The sequence below is a fragment of the Arachis hypogaea genome, chromosome 17 (genome assembly GCF_003086295.3).
Source record: "Arachis hypogaea cultivar Tifrunner chromosome 17, arahy.Tifrunner.gnm2.J5K5, whole genome shotgun sequence".
Classification (NCBI taxonomy): Eukaryota; Viridiplantae; Streptophyta; class Magnoliopsida; order Fabales; family Fabaceae; genus Arachis; species Arachis hypogaea.
In genome coordinates this window covers 28,950,826-28,960,862 of record NC_092052.1, presented here as the reverse complement: position 1 = coordinate 28,960,862, position 10,037 = coordinate 28,950,826, and positions in this window count along the sequence as shown.

Genomic DNA, 10,037 nt, shown 5'->3' with positions numbered 1-10,037 from the left:
TATGAGTTTGTAAATTGGGGTTTTGGAAGTAAGGTGGGAATATGTTATATGACAAGTAAAATAAAATAATAATAATAAAATCTCTTGGCAAGGTGTAAGAATTGGAATTCCTATCCTAGTTATCCTTATCAGGTGCAGTGGCGGAACCAGAAATTTCATAAGAGGGGCCAATTAAATATAAATATAACAAAAAATTAACAAAATATGATTTGTAGCATATATATCAAAAAAGTAATTATATTATATAAAAGTCAATGTTCAACTACATACTTTAAGATTTTGATATTTTTAAACTTGCTCGACGATGCTTCATAGAACTAAAATCATCAATTATCATCTCTGAAGTGAATTTTGAAGCTATTTCCTTTTCAATATATACAATCATACAATCTGCTAAAAATTCATCTTCCATCTTGTTTCGAAGCCTTGTTTTAATAATCTTCATAGCTGAAAAGGCCCGTTCAGTTGTTGCTGTTACGTTGTCACAGGAAGAGTCAAAACAAGATGAATTAATCTATCAATTAAAGGATATATATTTGATTTTCCTGTCTCTGTCAATTTTTGACACAATTCAGCAAGAGTAGACAAATTCTGAAAATCTGGAGTTTTAACCACATCAAGTTCATAATGTTGTAACTCATAATCCAATTGAATCTTTTCTTGCTCAGAAAAATCTAAAGAATAGAAATTCTTTACAAGATTGCATATGTTACAAACACTGAATAACTTGAAAGCATCTTTAGGATCTAAAGATGTACTCAATATGAGGAGCTCGGTTGCTTGCTCACTAAATCTACTATTTAGCTCTTTCAATTGAAAATCTATCACGCTAGTAAAAATGTCAACACGATAGTGGTGTTCAACAGTGACAACATCCTTTTTACGGACGCTTTCTGGGATCACGCATCAATGTATCAATATTAACTTGATCTATTTCAGTCCTTGTTATTTTGGAAGCAGGGGGTTGAATATCTTGCTCAACAAGTTGTGTCACAGGTTGTTCAATAATATTTTGAACATTACTCAAAGAATCTGAAGCTGAATTTTGTTCATCATATATTCTCTTTTTTCTCTTGAAAAATGAGTGAATTGTTTTCATCTTTGACATTTTTAACTTAACTTGAACTATTTAACAAAAAAAAATAAAAATAATTGCATATATATTATTTTCTTAAAAAAAATATTAAACCTATTGAGCAATAACAAATAATTTTAGAAACACAAATATATAATAACAAAAAATAAAGTTATTGATTTACCTGATTATTTTTTTGTTCCAAGTCTCACCAAAAAATAATTCTATTGAGTTTTGTCCTCACTTCAATCTTTGAACACTGTCCATTATAAAAAAAATAAATTAATTATTTTAAATAAATAATATAAATAATACTTGACATTGTTATTAACTTAAAAAAAATTGAAATATACCTCTTTGAATCTTTGTTGTGCATTCAATGGTTAATATTTTGCTGTTCATTTCTCTTCAATGGTTTTTCTTCATATGTCTTGTTTTAGTATGGAAGGAAAATTAGAATGAGAAGAGTAGAAGACCAAAAGTTTGGGAACCACTAAAAGAGAGAGAAAAGTGGCGCTGATGCCTCTGATGGTTTGAAACAAATATTTGAAAAATGTACTAGGGTTACTTTAATTAATAGTATGGGTTTGGACTAGTATAATAGAACTATTTTTATTAATTATTAGAATGGGCTATTTGTTAACAAGAGCAACAATAATTCAAATATCCAATACATAGTGCATTTTTTAGTTATTTTAATTTATAAAATTTTGTAAAATATTATATATAAAAAAATTTAATATTATTAATTATTACTATTTACTATTTTTTTTTTAAAATTTTGGGGGGGACCATGGCCACCTTAGGTCCCCCCGTGGATCCGCCATTGATCAGGTGTGAAGAAGATTGGGTTTTAATCCCACTTGGTCATCCTTTATTAAACAAAGGAAGGTTAAGTGGACTGATCAGCTTGATTCTCAAGTCCTAGTCAACTCCTGTGGAGAGACTAGTGTTAGAGCAATCCTAGCTCAAGCAAAATCTGCCAATTTCAACCACTTGCTGAGTTTGATAACTCAAGTATTACCAATCACTTGACCAAAGCCAAAAGGGAGAAAAATATCTAAATTAAATTGAAAGCAATCTTAAACAGAGCAAAGCAATCTTAAATCTGAATTACCTCAAATAACATTAATTAAGAAAATTATATGTAACACGGAAGAGTTCATAAATTAAATAAAAATAAATAAAAATAAAGAACCTCGGATTGAGAGCTACTCCTAAAACTAAGAGAAATCCTAAATCCTAATCCTAAGAGAGAGGAGACAACCTCTCTCTCTAAAAACTACATCTACTCCTAAAATGGTGAATATGGAAGCGTTCTCATGAATGGATGTAATCCCCCACTTTATAGCCTCTAATCTGTGTTTTCTGGGCCGCAAACTGGGTCAAAAACAGTCCAGAATTCGCTGGTTTCGAATTTTGCCACGCTGATTTTTCGTCACTGCGACGCGGCCGCATAGATCACGCGGTCGTGTCGCTTAGCATCAGGAAAACTATATCATGTTATATATTAAATCGAAAATCCGGACGTTATCTTTCCAACGCAACTGAAACCGCGTCGTTTGGACCTCTGTAGCTAAAGTTATAGCCGTTTGAGTGCGAAGAGGTCAGGCTGGACAGCTTAGCAATTTCTCCAACTTCTTGTATTCCTTCCACTTTTGCATGCTTCCTTTCCATCCTCTGAGCCATTTCTGCCCTGTAATATCTGAAATCACTTAACACACATATCAAGGCATCTAATGGTAATAAGAGAGGATTAATAATAAGCAAATATAAGATCAAAGAAGCATGTTTTCAATCATAGCACAATCAAGAAGGAAATATAAAACCATGCAAATATTATGAATAAGTGGGTAAAGAGTTGATAAAATCTACTCAATTGAGCACAAGATAAACCATAAAATAGTGGTTTATCAATAGGCCACATTTGTCAAATCAATCTCAAAGCCACAAGGAGAGAAACACAAGTTATTTGCACAATACCAAGAAGGGGAAAGAAAAGATGTGGAGCGAGCATTCGGAGTGTTGCAAGCACGCTTTGTAATTATACGTGGTCCAGCTCGCTTTTGGGAAAAGAAGAAGCTTGCTAACATAATGAGAGCTTGTATTATATTACGTAATATAATTGTTGAGGATGAAAGAGACACTTATGCAGGAAATTTTGCTCAAGATTTAGAGTATGATGATGTCGAAAATGGCTTATCACAACCACAGCTGGGAGAAGAAGATTTTGCACCATACCATCAATTTCTCCAAAGAAATGCCCAACTTCGAAATAGGCAGCAACATAGACAATTGAAAGAGGACTTGATTGAACACATATGGCAATTTCACAATGCTTGTCGTCAACTATAGAGCTTAATTATATTTTTCATTGTATTAAGTAATTTTACAAATTAGTGTAATCCTGAATTATATATTGTGTATTATTGTTATATATGAATTTATTTAATATTAATATCTTTTAATAGTGAATTATTTTTAAATTCCTAAATTTAAATTATATTATTGAAAAAAATTAATTACATTAATTTTAAGTATTTTAATTAATTATTTAAGTGGGACCACAACAGGGACTAAAGTTAGTTCCTCCTAATGGAGAAGAGAGAGATGCTTTGAGTTCCTATTTACTGTTTATGACGCTGATAAACCCCATTTGGAGGGTTTATCTTGTGTTGAATTTAGAGGATTTTATAACCTTTTAACCCACATTTATCCAATGAAATAGCATGGTTTCATGATTGTCTCCCAATTTATGTTTAAGTGTGAAAACATGCTTTTTAGTCCTTAATTAGCTAAATTTAATTCATCTTTGATTCCACTAGATGCCTTGATCTGTTTGTTAAGTAATTTCAGGTTGAAAAGGGCTAGGAATGATCAAGAAAATGGAGAGAAAAGCATGCAAAGTGGAGAACACATAAAAAATCCAAAGATTTGGATATCTTCATCCACACGCACGCGCACCGTACGCACACGCGTGGATCGCGAAAACGCAAGGGACGCGTACGCACACTGTACACGTACGTGTCGGTGGCCGCACATGATATTTTAATAGAAAACGTGCCCAGCGATTTTGAGGAGCTGTGGGGCCCAATTTGCAACCAACTTTGGCGCCAAAATGCATTTAAAGGACCAAGGATTGAAGGGAATCAACACTTAGCATCATTTACACTCATTAGGATTAGTTTAGAGTAGTTTTAGAGAGAGAAGCTCTCACTTCTCTCTAGGGTTAGGAATTAGGATTAGGTTTAGATCTTAGATCTAGGTTTTAGTTCATGCTTCCCTCTACTTTTGCTTCTTAATTCTTTGTTGTTGCAATCATCTTCTTCTACTCTTTTGTTGTAATTTTCTTTATGTTGCTTCTATACTTTGTTGTAGATCTACTCTTGCTCCTTCTCTTTTCTTTCAATTCAAGTTGAGGTAATTCATAATAATTGTATTTCTTTTGATTGTTGTTGTTAATTTCTTGCAATAATTGTTGTTAGATTTCATTCTTATTGTAGATTTCATATGATTCTTTTTATGCCTCTTATGTGTTTGATAAAATGCTTCTTTTAGCTTTAGTATAGATTTTGTTCCTCTTGGCCTAGGTAGAGTAATTAGTGACGCTTGAGTTATCTAATTCCTTTGTAGATTGATAATTACAAGTTACTAATTGATTTGGATACCACTAAAGCTAGTCTTTCCCTTGGGAGTTGGCTAGGACTTGTGGAATCAAGTTGATTCATCCACTTGACTTTCCTCCATGGTTAGAGGTTAACTAAGTGGTAGCAATGGACAATTGTGGTCACAATTGAGGAGGATAACTAGGATAGGACTTCTAGTTCTCATATCTTGCCAAGAGCTTTTCTAGTTGTTAGTTTAATTTCCTTTGCCATTTACATTTCATGCCTAAAACCTCAAAAACCCCAAACATAGCTCCATAACCAATAACAAAGCACTTTATTGCAATTCCTAGGGAGAACGACCCGAGGTTCTAATACTTCGGTTTATAAATTTAGGGGTTTGTACTAGTGACAACCAAATTCTTGTATGAAAGGACTATTGTTGGTTTAGAAACTATATTGCAACGAGATTTCATTTGTGAAATTCTAAGCCACACAAAAGTCTAATCATCAGACGCAAAAGCTGTTGTGGAGTTACTTTTTATGACAGGTGGGCCATAAACAGGAATTGGGATGAGTTCCCTATTGGAGATGGTCTTATGATCACACTAAAAGTTATGCGTTACTAACTCGCTTCTCTAATTATTACCTAATATTTAACATATAATTCAGATTCGTTGTTAAAACGTAATTGTTTATATAGAATAATTAAAATTTTTTTGAATAACATTTATTGATTTAGCCTTGTAAGCCATATAGGAATAATTAATATTTGAACATAAATAAAAATAATAGAATATACACATCTCATATCATACATTCAAAAGATATACAATCATCAGTAAAGTGTTTACAGATCCAGTCAGTCTACACCCATATTATAAATATGTACATAAATAAACATAAGACATCCTAGGTTTTGGCCCATATAATAAGCTGCTAACTGGTATTCGAACTAGAGTAGTATTCTAAACTCTCCTAACCTCTCTATGTGCTACAAAAGTGAGAGATTATGCAGAAAATTGTACTAAGCTAGAATGCTGCCAAAAAGATGCCAACAGATGTCCCCTTAGCCGGAATCATATATCGTCGTTCGGCAGACCTCTGTGTGGCTGGCTTAAAAACGCATGCTCCCTGAGGAAGGTAACTCCTCCTCCAGATCCTCCTCTGGATCATCCTCTTCTGAATCTTCTTGAACCGCTACTCTACTAGAAGAATTACTGCTTCTGTTTCCGCCACCCAGCGGTCCAAACTGAGCTTGCAACTACTCTATTGGGGAGAGTGGTGCCTGTAGCGCTGGAGGTATGATCACGTCTGAAGGTGGATCAGGTATGTACGCCTTATCTACATCAGGCTCAGGAGCCGCCTGATTGAGAGGTTGAGCTGGGATAGGTGGTCTAGAAAAAGGATGGCCTGGTGCGTCAGGATGAAGCCAAGAAAGAGAAAAATCATATGACATGTCTAGGTCGAAGTCTGGGCTATCCAACAGGTGCAAGAAGGGTCTGTCACGCAGTATGTACAAGCGGATACAAGGCTCCCTACAATAAATATAGTAACTCCCGAAGGTCGGGTTCTCGTATATAAACGGATGCTCCACCTCATAGAAGAGAACTCCTGTCTCCATCTAAAGGGAAGAGTTGGGGGTAAGAACTTGTGGGTTCTTAGTAAGATTAGGGTTATTAGTTAAGCTTATTAGTTCTTTATTGTTTAGCACACAAACAGCAGAATACAAAAATATTATACAGATAGAGAATACAGAAAAATATCACATAGAAAGAGAATATAAAAAATACACACATCCATGCAGAATACATAATAGAAAAATATGCGCAAACTGTAAGACCCCGGATATTTTGGAAATAAATTAATAAATTATTTATGACTTATTTTATTTATTCAAGAATATATTTTTAGATATTTTTATATTAATTGAGTACTTTATTATTATTGATTTAAAACTTTAGAGATTGAAAAATAATGAGAGTTTTATCTGCTTTAATTTGAATAATTATATTTTAAATTTTATTTTATGATTTAAAGAAAATAATTTAATTATCTCTAGTTATTGAATAAGAGTAATTATTTGAAAATAAATTTATAAATTAATAATTAAATAGTATTTTTATAAATATTAGTGTTGGATTAAAATTGATTTTTAATTTACTCTATTACCCCTAAATTTTATTAAAATTACTTAAACTACCCTAATCCTAATCCTAATTTCAAAAACACACACACGAAAAATCCTAACCCTAGCCGTCATTCCCCTTTCCCTTCTTCCTCACAGCACACACGCACACACTAACGCATAACACACACACAACAGAGAGAAAGAGAGAATCAGAGGAGGAGAAGATTGCGCCGACCAGGGAAGGCCGCCAAGCACTCTACCCTGTCTCGCGTCGCTGCCAATCTGCCTTGAAGTCGCTGTCGCAAATCAGAACTGAGGTGAAAGAGAGCTCACGTTGAGAGAGGAGGAACCGTGGAGCTGCCGCGTCTCATCCAGGCATCGCCATCATCGTGGTCGCTGAGAGGGATGACGACGCACAGGGAAGAGAAGGTCATGGGCCTTGAAATGTTGCGCCACTACTGCGAGAAGCCGTGCTGCCGTGTGCGGTCGCCATCGAGCTTCGGGGAGAAGAAAGGGCTCGCAGAGAGGGAGAAACACGATGGTGGTGGGTTGTTTTATCCACCCCTGCTGCCGTCGCTATTGAGCCACTACCGAAGCTCTCTGTCGTCGTTAGTCTCACCACCAGACGTTACCGTCGGAGCTGCCACTGATTCGTTCTTGGTTCCTTTTTGTATGGTAGGTCTTTTGCTCTAAAAACCCCTCTTTATCGTTGTTCTGTTAGATTATTGAGTTTTACACGACGTTAATGTCTCAAGGTTGAGCTATGATTCATGCGTGCTGTGCTTAGAAGCTGTGACTGTTGGGGGGATGGTTAGATTTGACATCGCCACTGCAAAATCAGAGTTTTGTTGAGTTGGTTGTTGTTGGACTGGTTTTCTTGAATTTGGTTTTTGAATTATGATAGAATGATTTGAGAAGATTGGAGTTGATTTTGTTTGATTTATCGAAAATAATTTTGAGAATTGAAAATGATTTGAAATGGATTTGAGGAATGTTTGGATGGGACCTGAAAAGGGTGGCAGAATCCGAGTTTTAGAGGAGATGCTGCCCAAATTTTTATAAAATTGGAGATTTCGTTTGAAGTGCTTATTAGAAAGATTTGGATTTGTTTAAGGATTTTATAATTTGATTTTGAGTTATTCGAAAAGGATTACGTTTTGAGTTTACTTTATTTAGAAAAGAATGAATTGGGGTTGAAGAAGTGCGAAAACGATGATGTGTAAATGAATGAGATATGTGACCCTGGGTAAGAGGCAGTGGCGTTGTCCACTTGCTCCGAGAAAGAGATGAGAAAAAAGAATGATGAAAACTGAGTTTGAATTATGAAATTGAATGAATATGATAAATGAAACATGATTGTGGTTGATTGATGATGAGTATGTCTGTGTTTTTTCTCTGGTTATAAGGGTGACAGGGCACCTATTCCCTCTAATAGTGATAGGGTACGTAATCCCTCTAATGGTGACAGGGCACTCTCCCTCTAATGGTCAGTCGATGTGCTGAGATATTTATACACAACAGAGAGACAATGCCCGGTTTAGCTACCCGGCATGTCGGGTTGGCTGTATAACCGACAAATGAGCTCATTAGCCATAGGACAGATATGCATCATATGCATTTGTATGTTTTGTTTGAGCTTGAATTTGTTTTGATTTGCCTAATTGCTTATTTGTTATTAACTGCTATCTGAGCTATTTGCAGTATCTGCTTCTTAATTGTGTTTTCTTTGTTTGCATTGTATGTGTTTGAACAATTGAGAGATCCCTTACGTTGGTGGTGGTGAAGCTGAGGGTTGTTTCCGAATGTGATGTTGATTGTTATTGTTGATTTGATTGAATTGCTTGGGTCGAAGGCCATGGTTGATTATGTGATGGGCCGGAAGCCGTGATTGGTTTTTGATTAAAATTTAGTAAAGTATGAAATATCAAGCCGGTTATTATAGACTTAATGAACATATGTTTGAAACAGGTTGGTCATTCATACTGTTAGAAAAGGCGAGTTTTGGATTTCTGAATAATTAACTGATTTCTTTTAAAAAGGTTTTAAAAATTTTTTGGATGGTTTAGCTGTCGATTTTCAAAAGATTCACAAGACAACAATAATTACTGAGCTTGAAACAGTTTTCTTAATAAATATCTTCTTATGACAATTCTGAAACTCCGTGGTGAGACCGTGTGGTTAGGTTCTCACCCCCTACAGCTTTGTCTTTTCAGGAAATGGATGAAGAAGCTTACGAAGAGTTTAATTGTGTTTTGCTTATGCAATTTTGTTGTTATATTAGTTAATTGTTCTTTATTTATCCCTCGCTATTAATATTGTATCTTGTAAAGAGGGTTAGGAGTTTAGAGTTGCTAATGCTTCACTAAATATTTTTTAATTCCTAAGTTACTAATGTCATTTATATTAGTAACTCATATATATTACCCGTATATATTATTACTTGTGTTTTAATACATTCAGCTTTTATAATTATTCGTTTAAGATATTTATAACTTGAGCCACTGATTCAGTAGCTCCAAAACTTAACACCTAGCCTATGATCACCAATAATTATAATCATAATCTTTGTTCCATTTAATTTACTTGGCCGAAGCCATAAAGGAACCAAGAGAAAAGAAATAAGAAACGTGGCTTATATGTATACATATATAACCGTGACACCTAATAAGCTTTAACACCCTAAATCATCAAATAATTACCATCAGCCTTTAATTATCTTCATTATCACCACCGAATTGAACTTGGAAGGGAAAAGAAAGAGAGAAATTGAGTGTTCTTGAAAAAGAACCGTAATACCCATGATTTTTGGCTTCGATTTCTTGTGATTTGTAACTCCAATAAAAAATCTAATCCAATAAAGGTATTTTTATCTTTCTCTTCTACAAGTTGGTATCACTTTTGATCGGTAAAAATTGACAGTGACGTAACTTTCCTACTCCTTGAGCTCGGTCAATTGAAGTTCTAGGAGGCACAGACGATTTCTGACGTTCTCTTCTTCAGCAGCTCGGTCAAAAAGCTTTTCCAAAATTTTCATTGTTTTGATTTTGTGCAGAAATAGGATTTTGGTAAAATCTCACCGATTAAATTTGTGCTGAATAAGTAAATAGTTGTTGTGATTGATTATTGATGAAATTTGATTGACTTTATATTGAATTTTATTGATATATTGTTGTATGTGATTAAGCTTGTGGTTCAGTCATTTTGGTGCTGCCCAAACCGTGATGAT